This window comes from Pongo pygmaeus, chromosome 7, assembly GCF_028885625.2.
Source record: "Pongo pygmaeus isolate AG05252 chromosome 7, NHGRI_mPonPyg2-v2.0_pri, whole genome shotgun sequence".
In the NCBI taxonomy this organism is placed as follows: Eukaryota; Metazoa; Chordata; class Mammalia; order Primates; family Hominidae; genus Pongo; species Pongo pygmaeus.
In genome coordinates this window covers 111778173-111799420 of record NC_072380.2, presented here as the reverse complement: position 1 = coordinate 111799420, position 21248 = coordinate 111778173, and the positions used below count along the sequence as shown (strand labels likewise).

The 21248-nt window shown below is 36.7% G+C and overlaps 1 protein-coding gene across 23 annotated transcripts in view; it reads right to left on the bottom strand.

Annotated features, from left to right (window-relative positions):
* VPS13B (vacuolar protein sorting 13 homolog B) overlaps window positions 1-21248 on the bottom strand; it is a 915151-nt gene that overhangs the window by 525733 nt on the left and 368170 nt on the right. The window lies entirely within an intron of this gene.

The window sequence follows — 21248 nt, the reverse complement described above, 5'->3', positions numbered from 1 at the left end:
CATATAAGGAAATCACGATAAGGATAATTTCTCATCAGAAATAATGGTGGCCAGAAAATAACAGAATTTTTTAAATGTTAAAGAAGTCAACCTAGATTTCTATACCCATTGAAAATGTCCTTCAAAGATGAAGACAAAATAAAAATAAAATGACAGAGAGAATTTGTCTTCAGAAAATTTGTGCTACAATAAACTATAAGACAAATGCTTTAGATTGAAAGGAAATTATACTAGATATAAACTTAATTCTAGAGAAGGAATGAAGAACAAAGGGTAAATATGTTGGTAAAAACAGAAGAGTTCCTTTCGTTACTTTTTTGAAGCAGGGTCTCACTCGGTTGCCCAGGCTGGAGTGTAGTGGCATGATCACAGCTCACTGTAGCCTCAATCTCCCATCTTCAAGTGATCCTCCCACCTCAGGCTCAGGGGTGCCACCATACCCGGCTATTTTTATTTTATATTTTTTGCAGAGACAATGTTTCACTATGTTGTTGCCCAGGCTGGTGTTTAACTCCTGAGCTCAAGTGATCCTTCCACCTCAGCCTCCCAAAGTGCTGAGATTATAGGCATGAATCACAGTGCTCGGCCTAAGTTAACATTTTATCTCCTTCTATCTGACTTATGTGTCTTATTTCTCATTTGTCACAAAATCCACCAGGAAGATGTAATGGTAACCTCAAACCATGAGTCAGTAATTAATACTTTAAGATGTTCCAAAGTTGTCCTCTGACTTTATAATCACAATATAAACTACTAAAATAATAAAGGTAATTATAGACAGCTTTGAAAATGAAAAGCTCAGAACTTCTTTTTTTTTTTTATTTTATTTTACTTCAAGTTGTGGGATACATGTGCAAAACATGCAGGTTTGTTACATAGGTATACATGTGCCATGGTGGTCTGCTGCACCTATCAACCCATCATGTAGGTCTTAAGCCCTGCATGCATTAGGTATTTGTCCTAATGCTCTCTCTCCCATTGCCCCCCACCTCCCAACAGGTGCTGGTGTGTGATGTTGTCCTCCGTGTCTATGTGTTCTCATTTTTCAACTCCCACTTATGAGTGAGAACATGCGGCGTTTGGTTTTCTGTTCCTGTGTTAGTTTGTTCAGAATGATGGCTTCCAGCTTCATTCATATCCCTGAAAAGGACATGAACTCATTCTTTTGGGGGCTGCATAGTATTCCATGGTGTATATGGGCCACATTTTCTTAATCCAGTCTGTCACTGATGGGCATTTGGATGGGTTACAAGTCTTTCCTATTGTAAATAGTGCTGCAATAAACATATGTGTGCATGTGTCTTTATAGTAGAATGATTTATAATCCTTTGGGTATATACCCAGTAATGGGATTGCTAGGTCAAATGGTATTTCTGGTTCTAGATCCTTGAGGAATCGCCACACTGTCGTCCACAATGGTTGAACTAATTTACACTCCCGCCAACTGTGTAAAAGCGTTCCTATTTCTCCACAGCCTCGCCAGCATCTGTTGTTTCCTGACTTTAATGATCGCCATTCTAACTGGTGTGAGATGGTATCTCATTGTGGTTTTGATTTGCATTTCTCTAATGACCAATGATGATGAACTTTTTTTCATATGCTTTTTGGCCACATAAATGTCTTCTTTTGAGAAGTGTCTGTTCGTATCCTTTGCCCACTTTTTGATGGGGTTATTTATTTTTTATCTTGTGAATGTGTTTAAGTTCCTTGTAGATTCTGAATATTAGACCTTTGTCAGATGAGTAGATTGCAAAAAATTGCTCCCATTCTGTAGGCTGCTTGTTCACTCTGATGATAGTTTCTTTTGCTGTGCAGAAGTTCTTTAGTTTGATTAGATCCCATTTGTTGATTTTGGCTTTTGTTGCCATTGCTTTTGGTGTTTTAGTCATGAAGTCTTTGCCCATGCCTTCATCCTGAATGGTATTGCCTACGTTTTCTTCTAGGGTTTTTATGATTTTGGGTTTTATATCTAAGTCTTTAATCCATCTTGAGTTAATTTTTGTATAAGGTGTAAGGAAGAGGTCACGTTTCTGTTTTCTGCATATGGCTAGGAATACAACTTACAAAGGACATGAAGGACCTCTTCAAGGAGAACTACAAACCACTGCTCAAGGAAATAAGAGAGGACACAAACAAATGGAAAAAAATTTCATGCTCATGGACAGGAAGAATCAATATCGAAAATGGCCATACTGCCCAAAGTAATTTACACACTCAATGCTATTCCCATTAAGCTACCACTGACTTTCTTCGCAGAATTGGAAAAAAACTACTTTAAAGTTCACATGACCCATATAGCCAAGACAATCTGAAGCAAAACAAACAAAGCTGGAGGCATCACGCTACCTGACTCCAAACTATACTACAAGGCTACAGTAACTAAAACAGCCTGGTACTGGTACCAAAACAAATATATAAACCCTTGGAACAGAACAGAGGCCTCAGAAATGGCACTATACATGTACAACCATCTGATCTTCAACAAACCCAACAAAAACAAGCAATGGGAAAAAGATTCCCTATTTAATAAATGGTGCATCTATAAAGTTAATACCGTTTTACTAATTCCATTTCCAGAAATCTATGCTAAGGAAATAAATTGCTTCATATTAAAAATTTCCCATAGAACCATCTAAAGGTCCAAAACTGAGGACTGGTTCAACAAACTGTGGTGTTAGCCATGTAACAAAATGGTAGTAGTCTTTTAAAGATAGTTGTGAAGAATATGTGATAATGATAACATTCTTGTGACATTAACAGAGATTTTAAATACGATTTAATAAAGGTCAAATAAATATCAGTAGAATAAAAACCTAGAAAGATATATGTTTTAAAAAATTTCAAGTGGTTTGTGATTTGGTGGTGAGTTATTTTTCTTCTGCTTTCCATATTTTAATATTCCAAAACCTATTTACTAAAGATATAATTAATTTTATAATAAAAACTTAAGGTTGGGCACAGCAGGTCACATCTGTAATCCCAGCACTTTGGGAGGCCGAGGTGGGAAGATCACTTGAGTCTAGGAGTTCGAGACCAGCCTGGCCAAAATGGTGATACACTGCCTCTACTAAAAATACAAAAATTAGTCAGGCATGGTGGTATACGCCTGTAGTCCCAGCTACTTGGGAGGCTGAGGCAGGAGTATCACTTGAACTCTGGAGGCAGATGTTGCCGTGACATGAGATTGCACCACTGCACTTGAGCCTGGGTGACAGAGTGAGACTCCATCTCAAAAAAAAAAAAAAAAAAAAGACCTTCACAAAATATATGTAGACATCTACAGATTTTATGCACTTAGAGGATAAATCAGATTAAGTTATTCTTCTGCCTAAACACTGCTTTACCAATCTACTTTAAATTAAATCCAAACTTCTCACCATAGCCTACAAAGCTGTATACAAGCTGATTCTTGCCTCTCTCTGAATTCTCATCTGGTGGCACTCTCCCTGTTGACCACACTCCAGCTACCCTTCAATATATCAAATTCTTTGCTGTCCCTTCAGGTTAGATCACTTCTCTATGATCTCTTCAGAGAGCCCTGTCTCTTAACACCCTATCAGATTAGGTTTTCCCATTCTTTTATATCACATTACCTTGTTTGTTATTAATTAACATTTATAATAATGTAATTTTTTGCTTACTTATTACCTCCTCAGATGGAATGCAAGCTCATATCAGAGACCATTTCTATTGTTCAAATTACATCCAATGCCAAGCACAGTGACTGGCACTTAAAAAATACAAAATCTGTTGAATAAATGTATAAATATATTATTATATCTGTCTTTAATTTTCCAAGCAGTTATTACAAAGTGTAGCTCCATTTCATCCAGAAGTAGTTATTGTAAAGTATGCTTCAAATCCAAGAATACTCCAAATATTACTCAATAAAAGACACACTGTGATTACTAATGACAGGTAAAACTGTTTTCTGGACTAGTTTCCAATATTTCAGGGTAATACTATTTTATGTATGCTATTCCTTTAGTCTTTATTTGGATTATATAAATAATATAGAATCAATGGGGACATTGTAGAATCAACAAAAAAGGAGGGAGAAGAAAAGGAAGTTTTATTAATCAATATTAACATTTTGCTATAGATGAAACTCCTCATATTTGATGACTTAAAACCCTACTTGTTTCAACATTGTAGCCCATGAAGTTAGTATCCCCAACAAGTATATATTCTAAAAACAACTGCTTTATCTTTTATGAAGAGCCTTTTGCTGTGTCATTTTTCCTGTGTCAAAGTAGATAATACTCTGTAGCATTCCTTTCCCCTTGTCCCAGGCAACCCTAACTCTCCAGGTAAGCCTAAATTGTTTCTTGTTCCAGTTCTGTGTGGGCTTCCACCAGTTCTACACAGGACAACCTGACAGAACCCAGACTCATGCCCACTGCCTCACAATCACATATAGTTTATTGGGATTATCAATCAAGGTGTTCTTTGCTCCTATGCCTTGCGGATATGTATGTGGCTTAAACCAGGTGTCATAAATTGGTCTTACTTGCCTATTTAAATCTATATATATTTCATTTTATCCTATGCATATAATTTGGTCAACATAACAATCCTCTTCCTTCCCTCTCCCTTTCTTTCATTCTTTAACTAATATTTATGTTCAAATTATTGTGCTAGCGACTCAAGGTTCAAAGATGAATAAAGGAAAACAGCATTCTCAAGGAATCTTGTGGTGATGGTGAGAAAGAGGGACAGCAATAAACAATTATAAAATAAGGGATAGGTACAACTTTAAAACTATGGAAAGGGTAGGGTTAACATGCCTCACAATGAAAGGAAAAGGGACACATTACAAACGATTTCTAAGTAGAGTCCTAAAGAAGGAGAAGGATTCTGTCAATCATACAAGAAGCAGGAAAGAAAATCACAGAAACAGACACCACCTTGTGCAACAACATGGAAATAAGGAAAAGTATGATACGTTCAGGAACATGAGTAGTTTTAAAAGGATGGAGCAAAAATACATAGAGAATATGGCTAGATCATGAATGCCCATTCTAGGAGTTAATCTTTTATTCTGGGAGCATGAAATACAACTAAAGACTTAAATACACCTGGGGAAAGATAAAATCTCAAGTGTGCATTTAAGGAAAGTAAAAATGAATGGAGCATGGACTATGGATTGGGGGATTTGGGGTACAAAATAGGTAAACACTATTTAGCACCACTACTTTTAAAATTATTTAAGGCATTTGGGACAAAAATCACAAAGGCATGACCTGAGATAGTAAAAGTCAGACTGAAAAGAGTGACAGATTTCTAAAAATATTTTATTTTAGAGATAGAAATAAGATTCTATAACTAAATAGATTTAAGATACAGGAAGAAATAGTTTGAAGCACTGAGAGGATACAATGGTACAATCATTTATGAAATGGACTAAAAAAATTGAATTTGAAGAGAAAGATGAAGATGGTAATCTGGGAAATTAGGGATGTTTATGGGACATCTTTACCCATATAAACATATTGAGAAGCATTTAAAATACATAAGCTAACATTGTGTGTGTGTTGGGGTAGGGGGGACTCCCAGAGCTAGAACTGCAACTGAACTACAGGGAAGAAAGCAGTTAGGCTAATCAAATTATAAGAGAAACCTGAAAAGGAAATTAAGGAATGGTCAAAAGGACAGAATCAGGATACAAAAACTAAGACTATCATAGGTCTCTTTCTTCAGCATTTTCAAGAGAATGGTCCAAGCACCAAATGCTAATAAAATTAGGCTTTTAAAAACATTTGATTTTATGAAAAGAACAATAGTCTTCTTACTGAGGTTTTATTTCCCTTGGTTCTCTTTCTTTCCCAATAATTAACAATAGTCTTAGAACTAAATCTCCTTGGAGTGGCATGGTTCATCATCTCCCTTCCCCAATCCCTTTAAAAATGGAACCAAATGGTCAGGTGCAGTGGCTCACGCCTGTAATCCCAGCACTTTGGGAGGCCGAGGTGGGTGTATCACCTGAGGTCACCTGAGGTCAGGAGTTCGAAACCAGCCTGGCCAACACGGCGAAACCCTGTCTCTACTAAAAACACAAAAATTAGCTGGGCATGGTGGCATACGCCTGTAATCCCAGCTACTCGGGAGGCTGAGGCAGAACACCTTGAACCCAGGAGGTTCAAGACAGGCTATTTGAAAATACACAGCCAGAGGAGACAAAAGAAAAAAGAGAAGAGTGAAGCACATCTATCTACAAGATCTAGAAAATAAATTCAAAAGGTCAAATCTAAGAGTTATTGGCCTTAAAGTGGAGGCAGGGAGAGATATAGGTGTAGAAAGTTTACTCAAAAGGATAATAACGGAGGACTTCCCAAACCTAGAGTAAGATATCAATATTCCAGTATAAGAGGTTTACAGAACACCAACCAGATTTGACCCAAAGAAGACAATCTTATGAAATTTAATAATCAAACTCTTAAAAGTCAAGGATGAAGAAAGGATCCTAAAAGCAACAGAAAAGAAACAAATAAACTTACAATGGAGCTCCAGTATGTCTGGCAGCAGACTTGTCAGTGGAAACTACAGGCCAGGAGAAAGTGGCATGAAATATTTAAAGTTCTGAAGGGAAAAACCTTTTACCCTAGAATAGTATATCCTGTGAAAATATCATTCAAACATGAAGGAGAAATAAAGACTTACCCAAACAAACAAAATCTGAGAGATTTCATCAACACCAGACCTGTCCTAAAAGAAATGCTAAAGGAATTTCTTCAATCAGAAAGAAAAGGACATTAAGCAATAAGAAAACATCTGAAGGTACAAAACTCTATGGTAATAGTAAGCACACAGAAAAAACACAGAATACTGTAATGCTGTAATTGTAGTGTACAAACTATTAAGTAGAAAGACTAAAAGATGAACCAATCTAGGACAATAACTACAAAAACTTTTCAAGACATTGACAGTACAATAAGATATACATAGAAAAAACAAAAAGTTAAAAAGCAAGGGGGTAAAGTTAATGTGTAGAGTTTTTGTTAGTTTTAATTTTTCTTGATTGCTTGTTTGTTTATGCAAGCAGTGATAAGCTGTCATCAGTTTAAAATAATGCGTTATAAGATAGTACTTGCATGTCTCATAGTAACATTAAATCAAAAAACATACAACAGATACACAAAAAATAAAAGCAAGAAATTAAATCATACCATCATAGAAAATTAACTTCCCTAAAAAAAAGATAGGAAAATAGAAAAGAATGAATACCGCAAAACAATTGAGAAAACAATAAGAAACGGCAGAAGAAAGTCTTTACTTATCAATAATAACACTGAATGTAAATGGACTAACCTGTCCAATCAAAAGACACAGAGTGGCTGAATGGATTAAAAAAAAAAAAAACAAAAACAAGACCCAATGATCTACTGCCTACAGAAACACACTTCACCCATAAAGACACTCAAATACAAAATAAAGGGATGGAAAAAGAAATTCCATGCAAATGGAAACCAAAAAAGTGCGGGAGTAGCTATACTTATATCCGACAAAATACATTTCAAGACAAAAACTTTAAGAGAGAAAGGAGGTCATTATATAATGATATATGGTAAATTCAGGAAGGGGATATAATTGTAAATTTTAATATACCAAACACTGGAGCACCCAGATATATAAAGCAAATATTATTAGGGCTAGAAAGATAGACCCCAATACAATAAAAGGTAGAGACTTCAACACCCAACTTTCAGCACTGGAGAGATCTGTCAGAAAGAAAATCAACACAGAAACATCAGATTTAATCTGTACTGTAGACCAAATGGACCTAATAGATATTTACAAAACATTTCATTCAATGGCGACAGAATACAAATTCTTCTCTTTAGCACATGGATCTTTCTCAAGGATAAATCATATATTAGGTCACAAAACAAGTCTTAAAACATTAAAAAAAAAAAAAACAACAAAAACCTGAGATAGTATCAAGCATCTTCTCTGACCACGGTGGAATAAAACTAGAAATCAGTAACAAGAGGAACATTGGAACATTTGAAAATTAAACAATATGCCCCTGAATGACCAGTGGATCAATAAAGAAATTAAGGAGAAAATTGGAGCGCTGGGCATGGTGGCTCATGTCTATAATTCCAGCACTTTGGGAGACTGAGGGGGCGGATCACAAGGTCAGGATTTTGAGACCAGCCTGGCCAATATGGTGAAACCCCATCTCTACTAAAAATACAAAAATTAGCCAAGCGTGGTGGTGTGCACCTGTAGTCCCAGCTACTCGGGAGGCTGAGGGAGAAGAATCGCTTGAACCCTGGAGGCAGAGGTTGCAGTGAGTCGAGATCATGCCACTGCACTCCAGCCTGGGTGACAGAGCGAGACTCTGCCTCAAAAGAAGAAGAAGAAGAAAGAAGAAAGAAAGAAAGAAAGGAAGAAGAAGAAGAAGAAGAAGAGGAGGAAGAGGAAGAGGAAGAGGAAGAGGAAGAAGAGGAGGAAGAAGAGGAGGAAGAAGAGGAGGAGGAAGAAGAAGAAGAAGAAGAGGAGGAGGAGGAGGAAGAAGAGGAGGAGGAGGAGGAGGAGGAGGAGGGGGAGGGGGAGGGGAGGGGGAGGGGGAGGGGGAGGAGGAGGAGGAGGAGGAGGAGGAGGAGGAGGAGGACAAGGACGAAGACGAAGAAGAAGAAGAAGAAGAAGAAGAAAATTGGAAAATTTCTTGAAACAAATAATAATGGAAACAGCATACCAAAACAACAAAAGCAGTACTAAGGGGGAGTTTACAGCTAAGTTTATAGCTATAAACAAATGCATCAAAAATAAGAAAAACTTCAAATAAACAACCTAATGATATATCTTAAATAACTGGAAAAGCAAGAGCAAGCAAATCTGAAATCAGTAGAATAAAAGAAATAATAAAGATCAGAGCAGAAATAAATGAAATTGAAATGAAGAAAATACAAAAGTTGAAATGAAGGAAAAAATGTTAAGGGCAGCCAGAGAGAAAGGTCGGGTTACCATCAAAGGGAAGCCCATCAGACTAACAGCGGATCTCTCGGCAGAAACCCTACAAGCCAGAAGAGAGTGGGGGCCAATATTCAACATTCTTAAAGAAAAGAATTTTCAACCCAGAATTTCATATCCAGCCAAACCAAGCTTCATAAGTGAAGGAGAAATAAAATACTTTACAGACAAGCAAATGCTGAGAGATTTTGTCACCACCAGGCCTGCCCTAAAAGAGCTCCTGAAGGAAGCGCTAAACATGGAAAGGCACAACCGGTACCAGCCACTGCAAAATCATACCGAAATGTAAAGACCATCGAGACTAGGAAGAGACTGCATCAACTAACGAGCAAAATATCCAGCTAACATCATAATGACAGGATCAAATTCACACATAACAATATTAACTTTAAATGTAAATGGACTAAATGCTCCAATTAAAAGACACAGACTGGCAAACTGGATAAAGACTCAAGACCCATCAGTGTGCTGTATTCAGGAAACCCATCTCACGTGCAGAGACACACATAGGCTCAAAATAAAAGGATGGAGGAAGATCTACCAAGCAAATGGAAAACAAAAAAAGGCAGGGGTTGCAATCCTAGTCTCTGATAAAACAGACTTTAAACCAACAAAGATCAAAAGAGACAAAGAAGGCCATTACATAATGGTAAAGGGATTAATTCAACAAGAAGAGCTAACTATCCTAAATATATATGCACCCAATACAGGAGCACCCAGATTCATAAAGCAAGTCCTGAGTGACTACAAAGAGACTTAGACTCCCACACATTAATAATGGGAGACTTTAACACCCCACTGTCAACATTAGACAGATCAACGAGACAGAAAGTCAACAAGGATACCCAGGAATTGAACTCAGCTCTGCACCAAGCGGACCTAATAGACATCTACAGAACTCTCCACCCCAAATCAACAGAATATACATTCTTTTCAGCACCACACCACACCTATTCCAAAATTGACCATATACTTGGAAGTAAAGCTCTCCTCAATAAATGTAAAAGAACAGAAATTGTAACAAACTGTCTCTCAGATCACAGTGCAATCAAGCTAGAACTCAGGATTAAGAATCTCACTCAAAACCGCTCAACTACGTGGAAACTGAACAACCTGCTCCTGAATGACTACTGGGTACATAACGAAATGAAGGCAGAAATAAAGATGTTCTTTGAAACCAACGAGAACCAAGACACAACATACCAGAATCTCTGGGATGCATTCAAAGCAGTGTGTAGAGGGAAATTTATAGCACTAAATGCCCACAAGAGAAAGCAGGAAAGATCCAAAATTGACACCCTAACATCACAATTAAAAGAACTAGAAAAGCAAGAGCAAACACATTCAAAAGCTAGCAGAAGGCAAGAAATAACTAAAATCAGAGCAGAACTGAAGGAAATAGAGACACAAAAAACCCTTCAAAAAATAAATGAATCCAGGAGCTGGTTTTTTGAAAGGATCAACAAAATTGATAGACCGCTAGCAAGATTAATAAAGAAAAAAAGAGAGAAGAATCAAATAGATGCAATAAAAAATGATAAAGGGGATATCACCACCGATCCCACAGAAATACAAACTACCATCAGAGAATATTACAAACACCTCTATGCAAATAAACTAGAAAATCTAGAAGAAATGGATAAATTCCTCGACACATACACCCTCCCAAGACTAAACCAGGAAGAAGTTGAATCTCTGAATAGACCAATAACAGGAGCTGAAATTGTGGCAATAATCAATAGCTTACCAACCAAAAAAAGTCCAGGTCCAGATGGATTCACAGCCGAATTCTACCAGAGGTACAAGGAGGAGCTGGTACCATTCCTTCTGAAACTATTCCAATCAATAGAAAAAGAGGGAATCCTCCCTAACTCATTTTATGAGGCCAGCATCATCCTGATACCAAAGCCTGGCAGAGACACAACAAAAAAAGAGAATTTTAGACCAATATCCTTGATGAACATTGATGCAAAAATCCTCAATAAAATACTGGCAAACAGAATCCAGCAGCACATCAAAAAGCTTATCCACCATGATCAAGTGGGCTTCATCCCTGGGATGCAAGGCTGGTTCAATATACGCAAATCAATAAATGTAATCCAGCATATAAACAGAACGAAAGACAAAAACCACATGATTATCTCAATAGATGCAGAAAAGGCCTTTGACAAAATTCAACAACCCTTCATGCTAAAAACTCTCAATAAATTAGGAATTGATGGGACGTATCTCAAAATAATAAGAGCTATTTATGACAGACCCACAGCCAATATCATACTGAATGGGCAAAAACTGGAAGCATTCCCTTTGAAAACTGGCACAAGACAGGGATGCCCTCTCTCACCACTTCTATTCAACATAGTGTTGGAAGTTCTGGCCAGGGCAATTAGGCAGGAGAAGGAAATCAAGGGTATTCAATTAGGAAAAGAGGAAATCAAATTGTCCCTGTTTGCAGATGACATGATAGTATATCTAGAAAACCCCATTGTCTCAGCCCAAAATCTCCTTAAGCTGATAAGCAACTTCAGCAAAGTCTCAGGATACAAAATCAACGTGCAAAAATCACAAGCATTCTTATACATCAATAACAGACAAACAGAGAGCCAAATCATGAGTGAACTCCCATTCACAATTGCTTCAAAGAGAATAAAATACCTAGGAATCCAACTTACAAGGGATGTGAAAGACCTCTTCAAGGAGAACTACAAACCACTGCTCAAGGAAATAAAAGAGGGTACAAACAAATGGAAGAACATTCCATGCTCATGGGTAGGAAGAATCAATATCATGAAAATGGCCATCCTTCCCAAGGTAATTTACAGATTCAATGCCATCCCCATCAAGCTACCAATGACTTTCTTCTCAGAATTGGAAAAAACTACTTTAAAGTTCATATGGAACCAAAAAAGAGCCCGCATCGCCAAGTCAATCCTAAGCCAAAAGAACAAAGCTGGAGGCATCACACTACCTGACTTCAAACTATACTACAAGGCTACAGTAACCAAAACAGCATGGTACTGGTACCAAAACAGAGATATAGATCAATGGAACAGAACAGAGCCGTCAGAAATAATGTCACATATCTACAAGTATCTGATCTTTGACAAACCTGACAAAAACAAGAAATGGGGAAAGGATTCCCTATTTAATAAATGGTGCTGGGAAAACTGGCTAGCCATATGTAGAAAGCTGAAAGTGGATCCCTTCCTTACACCTTATACAAAAATCAATTCAAGATGGATTAAAGACTTAAATGTTAGACCTAAAACCATAAAAACCCTAGAAGAAAACCTAGGCATTACCATTCAGGACATAGGCATGGGCAAGGACTTCATGTCTAAAACACCAAAAGCAATGGCAACAAAAGCCAAAATTGACAAATGGGATCTAATTAAACTCAAGAGCTTCTGCACAGCAAAAGAAACCACCATCAGAGTGAACAGGCAACCTACAAAATGGGAGAAAATTTTCGCAACCTACTCATCTGACAAAGGGCTAATATCCAGAATCTACAATGAACTCCAACAAATTTACAAGAAAAAAACAAACAACCCCATCAAAAAGTGGGCGAAGGACATGAACAGACACTTCTCAAAAGAAGACATTTATGCAGCCAAAAAACACATGAAAAAATGCTCACCATCACTGGCCATCAGAGAAATGCAAATCAAAACCACAATGAGATACCATCTCACACCAGTTAGAATGGCAATCATTAAAAAGTCAGGAAACAACAGGTGCTGGAGAGGATGTGGAGAAATAGGAACACTTTTACACTGTTGGTGGGACTGTAAACTAGTTCAACCATTGTGGAAGTCAGTGTGGCGATTCCTCAGGGATCTAGAACTAGAAATTCCATTCGACCCAGCCATCCCATTACTGGGTATATACCCAAAGGACTATAAATCATGCTGCTATAAAGACACATGCACACGTATGTTTATTGCGGCATTATTCACAATAGCAAAGACTTGGAACCAACCCAAATGTCCAACAATGATAGACTGGATTAAGAAAATGTGGCACATATACACCATGGAATACTATGCAGCCATAAAAAATGATGAGTTCACGTCCTTTGTAGGGACATGGATGAAATTGGAAATCATCATTCTCAGTAAACTATCGCAAGAACAAAAAACCAAACACCGCATATTCTCACTCATAGGTGGGAATTGAACAATGAGAACACATGGACACAGGAAGGGGAACATCACACTCTGGGGACTGTTGTGGGGTGGGGGGAGGGGGGAGGGATAGCATTGGGAGATATACCTAATGCTAGATGACGAGTTGGTGGGTGCAGCGCACCAGCATGGCACATGTATACATATGTAACTTACCTGCACATTGCGCACATGTACCATAAAACCTAAAGTATAATAATAATAATAATAATAAAAGAAAAAAAAAAAAAAAAAAAAAAAAGATCAATGAAATAAAATTGATTTTTTGAAAAGGTAAACAAAATTGACAAAGTTTCAGCCAGATAAAGAAAAAAAAAAGATAAGATACAAATAAAATCAAAGATGAAAAAGGAGACATTACAACCAATACCACAGAAATTCGAAGGATCATTAGTGGCTACTATCAGCAACTATATAACAATAAATTAGAAAATCTAGAAGAAATGGATAAATTCCTCATTACATATAACCTACCAAGATTGAAGCATGAAGAAATACAAAACCTGAACCAACCAATAGCAAGTAATGAGATCAAAGCTGTAACAAAAAGTCTCCTAGCAAAGAAGAGTCCAGAACCAAATGGCTTGACTGCTGAATTCTACCAAACATTTAAAGAAAAACTAATACCAATCCTACTCAAACTATTTTCAATAATAGAGAAGGTAATACTTCCAAACTCATTCTACGAGGCAAGTATTACCCTGATCCCAAAAACCAGACAAAGACACATCAAAAAAAGAAAACTACAATGGGTGCAGTGGCTCTCACTTGTAATCCCAGCACTTTGGGAGGCTGAGGCAGGGGCATTGCTTCAAGCCACGAGTTCAAGACCAGCCTGGGCAATATGGCGAAACCCTGTCTCTACTAAAAATACGAAAATTAGTTGTGCATGGTAGCACATGTCTGTAGTCCCAGCTACTTGGGAGGCTGAGGTGGGAGGGTCACTTGAGCCTGGAAGGTCAAGGCTGTAGTGAGCCATGAGCATGTCATTGCACTCCAGCCTAGGTGACAGAGTAAGACCTTGTCTCAAAAACAAAAACAAAAAAGAAAACTACAGGACAGTATCTATAATGAATATTGATGCAAAAATCCTCAACAAAATAATAGCAAACCAAATTCATCAATACAGCAATACATTAAAAAAAAGCATTCATCATGACCAAGTGGGATTTATCCCGGGTATGCAAGCATGGTTCAACATATGCAAATCAACTAATGTGATACATCACATCAACAGAATTAAGGAGAAAACCATAAGATCATTTCCACTGATTTAGAAAAAGCATTTGATAAAATTCAACATTCTTCCTTGATAAAAATCCTCAAAAGACAGAGTACAGAAGGAACATACCTCAATATAATAAAAGCCACATATAACAGACCCACAGCTAGTATCATACTGAATGGGGAAAATTGGAAAGCCCTTCCTCTGAGAACTGGAACATGACAAGGGTACCCACTTCACTACTATTATTCAGCAGAGTTCTGGAATCCTAGCTAGAGCAATTAGACAAGAGAAAAAAATAAAAGGCATCCAAATTGGAAAGAAACAAGTTAAATTATCATTGTTTGCAGATGATATGATTTTATACTCCACCAAAAAAGCTATTAGAACTGATAAATTCAGTAAAGCTGCAGGATACAAAATCAACATACAAAAATCAGTAAGATTTCTATATGCCAACAGCAAACAATCTTTGAAAAAGAAATCAAGAAAGTAATCCCATTTACAATAGCTACAAATAAAATAACTAGGAATAAATTTAACCAAGGAAGTGAAAGACCTCTACAATGAAAACTATAAAACATTGATGCAAGAAACAAAGAAGGCACAATAAAATAAAAATATATTTCATGTTCATGGATTAGAAGAATCAATATTGTTAAAATGTCCATACTACCCAGAGCAATCTACATATTCATTGCAATCCCTATCAAAATACCAATGACATTCTTCACAGAAAAACCAAAAAATTATCCTAAAAATAAAATGGAATCAAAAACAGACCCAAAATAGCCAAACCAATTTTGAATAAAAAGAAAAAAATTGAACATTACCTGATTTCAAGTTTTACTACAGAGTTACAGTAAACAAAATAACATGGCACAGGCATAAAAACAGACATAGACAAATGGAACAGAATAGAGAACCCAGAAACAAATCCATCCATCTACAGTGAACTCATTTTCAACAACGGTGCCAAGAACATGTATTGGGGAAAGGAGAATCTCTTCAATGAATGGTGCTGGGAAAACTAGATATCCATAGGCATAAGAATAAAACTAGATCCCATCCGTCTATCTCTCGCCATATGCAAAAATCAAATCCAAGTAGATTAAAGACTCTAAGACCTCAAACTACGAAACTACTAAAAGTAATCACTGAGAAAACTCTCCAAAACATTGCTCTCAGCAGAGATTTCTTGAGTAATACCCCACAAGCAAAAATCGACAAATGGGGTCACATCAAGTTAAAACACTTCTGTACAGCGAAGGAAACAATCGACAAAGTGAAGAGACAACACACAGAATGGGAGAAAATGTTTGCAAACTACTCATCTGACAAGGGATTAATAACCGGAGTAGACATGTCTCAAAAGAAGACATGCAAATGGTAAATATAGAGCAACCATACTATCCAAGAATCCCACTGCTGGGTATAAACCCAAAGGAAAGGAAATCAGTGTATCGAAGAGATATCTACACTCCCATGTTTGTTGCAGCACTGTTCACAATAGCCAAGATTTGGAAGCAACCTAAATGTCCATCAGCAGATGAACAGATTTTTAAAATGTGATGCATATACACAATGGAGAGGCATTTAAAACCTAAATGCCCTGAATGGGTTTTAGGAAAGACACTTTATTTTAAATGTTTCTCTTTACTCATACTACATTTCCGATGGAGACCTTCTAATTCAAATAAGATCATTTTTCCCTTACTTCATCATTTATGTTGAATCTGCCCTCAATTATTCAATCATTAACTAAATTAACATTTATTAGTTATTCACTATAATAGAAACTAATGGCATAAAGACAAATTAGGCCAGGTGCGGTGTCCCACGCCTGTAATCCCAGCACCTTGGGAGGCCAAGGCAGGAGGATCACGAGGTCAGGAGATCAAGACCATCCTGGCTAACACAGTGAAACCTGGTTTCTACTAAAAATACAAAAAAAATTAGCAGGCGTGGTGGCGGGCACCTATAGTCCCAGCTACTCAGGAGGCTGAGGCAGGAGAATGGCGTGAACCTGGGAGGCGGAGCTTGCAGTGAGCCAGATCGCGCCACTGCACTCCAACCTCGGCGACACAGCGAGACTCCGTCTCAAAAAAAAAAAAAAAAAAAAAGACAAATTAAAATGTAATAGCTGCCCTTATCAACATTTATTTAGTAAAAACAACAAAGTAAACGAATGTCCTAGTCATGGTCAAAGTTTAATGGAAACAGAGAGGAGCAGAAGGCTTTGGAGTCAAAGGTGTGTGCCCATATCTGGCACTGATTGTTGTGTATTCTTGACCACATCACTTCACTGCAGACTGCCTAAATGTAAAATGAGACTAACACCACGTAACTTGTAGGGTTGTTATGAAGACTGAATGAGACATTTATAACATGCCTATTATACAGTAGGAACTTAAAAAGTAATAGCTACTCCATCATTATTATCATAATCATCATTATCTTAGATAAAAAATTACATGGAGACCTAAAAATAGTTCTGCCTTCAGCTTTCCTATACAGGCATCATGTTCCAGCACTAAAAGTTTGTTGAATTATCTGGCTAAGGTAACCAATCCTACAAAACAATCTTCCAAGAGAAAGACAAAGAGGAGAAAAGACTCAGTGTGTCCTGTGCGCGAGGAGAGGCAGTGCTCTGGTAGGCACATTCAAAAAATGAAAACCTAGTAGGGTTAAAATAATAGGCAAGAGTGGGGTATAATTTAATCAAGCAGGTCTTTATAGCAGGTCTTTAAGGACACTGGCTTCTATATATGCCTAAAGGAAGCCATACAAAATAACACACCTTTTCTCCATTTCCTGCTAAAACAGCAGAGTTGAGTACCATTCAAAGACCATGCCACAAAGCCTAAAAAATTATCTGGTCTTTTGTTAAAAATTTGCCAACTCCTGATATGACAAGGTATGGTTTCTTAGCCTAAAAACTGAGAGGCACTAAACGCCTATCAGTTCCTCAACAATGCAGATGAGTGTCTAATGAATTTTCCAATGAGACTCTGATAAGATCATTCTGATTCTCTTCTAATGATAATTCCAAGTAACAGCCATTATTTATCCAGTGCTTATTACCATGTGCCAGGTACTATCTTCATTTTACAGATTAGGAAACTGAGGATCATTGAGAAGTGGTAACATGTTCAAAGTTACTACACATATCAAGTCAATCCCAGTGTTGTCTCCCCTAAAGCCTGTGTGCATAAGCAGTACTGCCTGGTAAAAGAGAACAGAGAAGAACAGATTGAGAGTGATGATTTCCCTCAAAGGACAATAATATCCTATAGTGATGTAAATAATGATGCAATAATAAATATTTTATTTATAGAAATCAAAACCAATATCCCTGAAAGAATATATAATCTACCCAAGAAAACCTTTTGAAAATGACTAAGAACTTAACTTACATGTAACAATTATCTTTCACTGTTAATTCCTTTGCTTCTGTCAGTGGCACCACAATTCTTAGGTAACAGACTAGCTACACCACCTTTTGCCCTTGCCAGTAGATCATACTCAAGCTGGAATATGTCCATGAAAAAAGTATAATCATAAAATAACAATGTTACATAAATTAAGAAGTCAGTATTTTGTTGTATCTTCAAGTTTATAACAAAATGTTTTCAAAAGAAATGGCCGGGCGTGGTGGCTCACGCTTGTAATCCCAGCACTTTGGGAGGCCGAGACGGGCAGGTCACGAGGTCAGGAGATCGAGACCACACTGGCTAACATGGTGAAACCCCGTCTCTACCAAAAATACAAAAAAATTAGCCGGGCGGGTGGTGGGCACCTGTAGTCCCAGCTACTCAGGAGGCTGAGGCAGGAGAATGGCATGAACCCGGGAGGCGGAGCTTGCAGTGAGACTCCATAACAAAAAAAGAAAGAAAGAAAGAAAAAAAAACAAGTAAAAAGAAAAAGAAAAAAATAGGTTGGGCACAGTGACTCATGCCCGTAATCCCAGCATTTGGGAGTCCAAGGCGGGCAAATCACTTGAGGTCGGGAGTTTGAGACCAGCCTGGCCAATGTGGTGAAACCCCATCTCTACTAAAAATACAAAAGTTAGCCGGGCATGGTGCCACGTGCCTGTAGTCCCAGTTACTCGGGAGGCTGAGACAGGAGAGCTATTTCAACCCAGGAGGCAGAGACTGCAGTGAGCCAAGATCTTATCACTGCACTCCAGCCTGGGCAACAGAGCGAGATCCTGTTTTCTTTGAAATGAAGTATAGCAATACACATGGTTTTGGTTGTACACTGATTCTAATGTAGAGGCCATACTTTTCATTTAGAATGGGCACACTACTCAATGTATAATTACTATGTGGTTAATTCATGTATTGAATTAAGTTAATTCTATTTAACTCTACATTTAAACTGTTGTTTAATTTTATTACAAATATACAAGGTGGACTAATATAGTAAACTTTGGAAATTTAAATTTATTTTAAAGATACTTGTACCTTTTTTAATTACATGAAAGATGTCGTATATCTAGTATATACTTCACTTTGTTGTCTAAAATACAAAATGTCTTTCATTGTGGTATCTGCATTACTTACGATTCTTAGCCTTTATATTCATCTCTCTTCATGAACATTGAAATATTTATTAGAAATTATATAAACCCACGATCCAGAATATAATGACACATTTTGCTTTCAAACCAAATTAGAAAAATCTAAAAATAGGCTAATGGACAATAACATTAAGGAACCAACTGTTCAAAGTACAAAACTCTAAAATAGAATCTTGGAAGAAAATACTCTGTTATAAAAAATGTTGTTTCTAAAATCAATGTTATTTTATGACTATAAAATTCTGTTAAAAAAACATTAAAATTGTGTTTTAAGGTTACTGGCAAAGACTACATTTTTGCATTTTATGACAGCAAACAAGAAAAAATTCATCAAATACACCACACTTAAATACTAATTTCTAAAATAATTTTAAGAAAAAAGGACTTATTTATAATAATATAATTTAGAGAAAAAGTTACATCTACTAGAGTAGTCTTAAAACATTATTTCTGTACTTGCAAAGCTATATTGTTATATATAGCTAAGAATCTGAAACACTTAAAGCAATTATTATAATAGGCAAGATCTTACACTTAAAACCTTACGGAAATATTAAGGATTCAATAGTAATCAGTACCCAATCATCAAAATTTGCATGTACTTTCAAAAGATAATCGTTAAAATGAGGTCTTCCCTACTTATCTTTCCCTGGTATCAAGATCTATACAATAATGGCAGGGCACTAAAGGTAAATGGCAGGGTACAGCAGACACCACAAGGTGGTGCTAATAGCCTCTCATAACTGTCTGCTATTCTTCAGATGTGTCCTAAAGTGAGACTCTCCACCCCTCAGAGTGAATACCAACTGAAACAATCTCTAGTTCAAAAGAAAAACCAAAACATTAACAATTTTTGAAGGTTTTTGACTACTGGGTATAGAAAATATTTTGAATTTATAATCTTTTAGAATAAATATTTGGTTTGTGTTGACATTCTTCTCATATGGTTACAGTATTTTACATGTAAAGAAAATAACTCTATAAGCAACTATCTTTACACTATTGTCAGATGAAATCACTAATTTACACTCAATGAATAGATTATTATTAAGCACAAATCAAGACTCCTTTACCAATGAATAGTGGGACACTGGTACAAATTATAATTAAATAGTCCAGTATTATGAAACCCACACTGATACTGCCCAAAATCTCTTCCTCAGATTAACATTTTTATTCAGTTCTCATCTTCTGAATCTAATGGACTCTTAGAAAAACATGGAGTTTCCTCACAATTCATCTTCTGAAGGCATCAAACCAACTGCTGGAGTCAAAACTTCCTCAAGATGCTTTTAATCAGTCAGACAGACATGAGGGATGGAGGCAGAGGAGCAGCAGTGTGGCTTCAGAAAAACAGCAGCAATACAAATGCAAAAAGAGAATTGTCACTGGGCACATATATTAAGTGTGTGTGGTGTGTGTGTGTGTGTGTGATATTTAATCCTCAAAATAAACCATCCCCATTTTACCAATGAAGAAACTGGGTTTTAGAAAAGCAAAGAAAGTTGCCCATGGTCACATAAGCTGTACAGTCTATCTGACTTCTGTGCCTCTTTCCATTATGTCATAAAATAATTTAACTAATGTTGATGAAGATTGTTAGTACTTAATTGACAACAAAGTGTTAAGCATTTTACATTTACTTTCTCATTTAATCCACACAGCAACCCTAAAAGATCTTCTTATTACAAATGAGGAAACGGAGACACAGAGATGCTGAATGACTTTACTAAGACCCTACAGCTATTAAGTAGTAAAATGGGGGATCAAATCTAAGTAATGTGACCACAAGAAGTATACCACTGAACACATCACAATATTGTCACTCACAAAATACACAATTATTTCCTTTTGGAATAAAATAAATGGTTATTTAATGGGGAGTAAAAACAAACCAAAAAAACTTTATTAAGCACACAAAATGAATAAAAATGCTAGGACAGATGCTATGAAAAGAGACCTAAAAGAGCTTGAGATCTATTAGAAACATAACAGTTTGTTAATCTGAAACATATAGTGACAGAAACCACAAAATACAATAGAAAAAGTAAAATGACTAGTTACCAACGGTTAATGAAAAAAATAAGGTATTAAAAAGGGTAAAATATGAATAATTACAAACAATACCTGACATGGTATAAAAAATATAAGCAACCACTTCAGATACAGCAGGTTAGGAAAGTCAGTGAAAAAGGAGACGAACTGAATCTTTCTGGAGATAGAGGTCTGAATAGGTGAGGTAGAGGTAGAAAGGGCATTCTGATCAGTTTAATAATAT